At 48.3% G+C, this 3621-nt stretch overlaps 1 pseudogene; it reads left to right on the top strand.

Annotated features, from left to right (window-relative positions):
* The window catches only part of LOC106817938, a 6129-nt pseudogene extending 2759 nt beyond the window's left edge, over positions 1-3370 (top strand).
* Positions 3371-3621: the final 251 nt, after the last annotated feature.

Below are 3621 nucleotides of genomic sequence, written 5' to 3'. Positions count from 1 at the left end.
CTGACTCTGACTCTGTGTCTTTCTCTGTGTCACACACTCTCTCTCTCTCGCGCGCGCTCTCTCTCTCTCTCTCTCTCTCTCTCTCTACCTCTATCTGCTTCCTCCTCTCTCTCGCCTGCTCTCTCTCTCTTGCGCTCCTCCTCCCACTGTATCACTACCCTCCTCTATCTCTCTCACGCGCGCTCTCTCTCTTTACCTCTACCCCTCTCTTTCTCACTCTCTCTCTCACGCACGCGCTCTCTCTCTCTCTCTCTCTCTACCTCTATCCGCCTCCTCCTCTCTCTCGCCTTCTCTCTCTCTTGCGCTTCTCCTCTCACTGTATCACTACCCTCCTCTATCTCTCTCTCCTCTCATCTCCCCTCTCAATAACAATAACAATAATAATGATAATAATAATAATAAATAATAATCGTATAAATGAATACTATCGCGTATCAGAAAATGAGAAGCTATGTTTGTGTATTTGAGTATATCGCGAAACAGAGCCGTATATAGATAATATCTGTCGCGAAAATGACCCGCTTATATTGTATACAGCATAGATATTTGATTATCTAATCATTACACAAATCGTGCTCTTACTCTTATATCTGGCAGAACTTGTTTGCCAGAACTTGAGCAAATAACTCACGTGTGGGAGTCACTCGCTTACGTCACGGTCTCGTCAAATTGCGCCGAACACTCGCCGTAAATCGCGCTTCATTTTACCTCGGTTTTGTTTTGAAAACTCGTGTAATTTCTCGCGGACTTGATAAAATTTTTAATTTTGACCTCAAAATCGATATAAATTCATTATTTTTAAATAAATCTTTTCATATTAGTTTATTTTGTTAATAGATGTGTTTGTTATTCTATTGCGGTCATTTTGATACCTCATTTGTTTAAATTGATCGAAAAATAACGATTTTATGATTTTTTTACATTTTGGGTAAATTTCACTATGGCGGCCATCTTGATGACGTCATAACCGGAAGTTCGTCGCAACTTACACAATGTTAACATTTATTTTCGTGATCAGGGCGTCATGGGGCTTCAGAAAAATATTGGTTCGGAGGTTTGTGGGGGGGGGGTGCACGGTGGACCCTCCTAGCTCCCGGCCTATAATAACGTATGCGGCAGCGTCTATTTTTATCCTCCAATCGCAAGTCGGAGCAATTACTCTGTTTAGACGCATGTCTCAACACATTGGTCGATATCTCACTGCCCCCATCACAACACATTGATCGATGCCCCACTGCCCCTATCACAACACATTGGTCGATGCCATACTGCCCCCATCACAAAACATTGATCGATGCCCCACTGCCCCCATCACAACACATTGATCGATGCCCCCATGCCCCATCACAACACATTGGTCGATGCCCACTGCCCCCATCACAAAACATTGATCGATGCCCCACTGCCCCCATCACAACACATTGATCGGTGCCCCCATGCCCCTATCACAACACATTGATCGATGCCCCACTGCCCCCATCACAACACATTGATCAGTGACAGTGTAACTCCTAACGGCCAGTGTCAGTGTAGTCGATTAATCATTAATTAGAGTATATAATATTTACAATACAATCGCATTCTATAGTGAAGTGTGTAGTGTAGTATTTGAGATGACATGACCGGCGGGGGCGTTTGTAGGGATAGTAGGTGATTGTTTATGAGTGACTCCAAATAGGTTTTTTGAGCTTGTTAGATATCCTAGTCATTTCTCCGGCGTGAGCTACCTAATGTGAAGTTTGAGATGACAGGACTGGCAGGGGCGTAGGTAGCTTACGTAAATCTCACGCTGATCGCTTGCTTGTAGGGCCACCGACGAAGACAGCAGCTGTGCAGACTACTACACGTGCCGCGCGCACGCGTACATCCAGCTCTCCAACTACCCCGACGCGCTGCGGGATGCTGACATCGCCGTCAGGCTCGAGCCGGCCAGCGCGCGCGCTCACCTCCGCCGCGGCGTCGCATGCTTCCACCTCGATAGATACGCGGACGCTGCGCACGCACTGCTGCGGGCGCGTCGCCACGACGACGGCGACGACGACGTCGTCAACGCCTGGCTGGAGAAGTGTCGCGCGATGATGGGAGCCGAGTTTCCTGCGGAGGAGACAGAGGACGCGGAAGCTGCTGTCGCCGAGGTTGCCGCGGCGACGCCTCCGCCACCGCCGCCGCCGCCACAGGTGAAGCGAGACTGGTACCAGACGGACGGCTTTGTCGTTGTCACGGTGATGATGAAGAAGCTGACGACGGACGACGTGCAGGTGGAGTTCTCTCCACGCGAGCTGAGGTTCTGCGCCACGCCGCCAGGTGGCGTCGCATGCGACCTCGTCCTCGCGCTGGCCCACGACGTCGTCCCAGAGCAGTCGACCTTCAAGGTGATGACGACGAAGGTTGAGCTGAAGATGAAGAAGCTGGAAGGGCTTTGCTGGGAGGCGCTGGAAGCTGCGCGCGATGACACGCACGCGAAACAGTTCAAGCCGGCGGAGAGTCGCCACGGCGACGACAACGATCCGGCCGCTGCGCATCGTTACCCGTCTGCGTCGGGGAGGGATTGGGACAAGGTCGCACGGGACATGGAGCACAAGGAGAAGGATACGAAGGAGGAAGGGGAGGCGGCGCTCAACCAGCTGTTTCAGCAGATCTACGGCGAGGGCAGCGAGGAGGTGAAGAAAGCGATGAACAAATCGTTCGTGGAGTCCGGCGGAACGGTGCTCAGCACAAACTGGGGCGAGGTCGGAACGAAGAAGATCGACGTCAAGCCACCAGACGGCATGGAGTACAGGAAGTGGGATCAGTGATCGGCATGCGCGTCGTTTCTTATTTTGTCGTTTGCAGGATGCGGTGAGTAGAGCTTACGTCGATGCACCTCTCTGGGTGTTTCGTCTGATTCTGAGGCACGTTGTGGGGTGGAAGTGTCGCGTTTCCTCGTCGCAAACCGTATTTAAAAAGATTTCGTTCGAGATCTTTCAAAGTGTAGCAAGCGAAACTATTGACAAAGTATGTATCATCATTTTCCTACGTTTTTAGGCAGGAAGTATATTATTATAAAAGTAGTTATTTGTCTTGATTTGCTTGAACCGTAATTTGACGGAGTAGTCGTTACATAAATGTGCTACCAATACGTACAAACTACAAAGGCCATATTTCCTATCAACTCACATTTGCAGTGTACTGCATCATCATCTAGATATTATGAATGAATCAGGTTTATATCGTAGGTTATAGTCATATATATTGCATGCCTTCGTTTTCTAACGCATAATTAATTTTTTTAAATACCACGCTGTCCCAATATGATCCCACTAGAAGCATTATTCATGTGATGTTCTTGTCAAGGTCATGTTTGATTTACTGGTGTTCAGTAGTTGAACTTTATAATAAACTTCTCATTTTTCATTTCACTGGCAGCAGCGAATTTCGCATGTATTATCGAACGATAGTATAGTCGCAGTTCAATCGCACTACAGATGTGAAGAGTACGTAACAGAGTTTTAACGATTGTGCATTAACATCGCCGAGAGATGGCGCCACGATAATGAAACAGACGATGTCTCGGCGGATCGTTAGGCAAGGGCGAACAAAAGCTGAAACACACACACACATACATTTTTATTTTGTGTACAT

This window comes from Priapulus caudatus, unplaced genomic scaffold (assembly GCF_000485595.1).
Source record: "Priapulus caudatus unplaced genomic scaffold, Priapulus_caudatus-5.0.1 Scaffold36, whole genome shotgun sequence".
Classification (NCBI taxonomy): domain Eukaryota; kingdom Metazoa; phylum Priapulida; class Priapulimorpha; order Priapulimorphida; family Priapulidae; genus Priapulus; species Priapulus caudatus.
The sequence above is the reverse complement of the archived record's forward strand: the minus strand, read 5'-3'. Positions and strand labels throughout refer to the sequence as shown.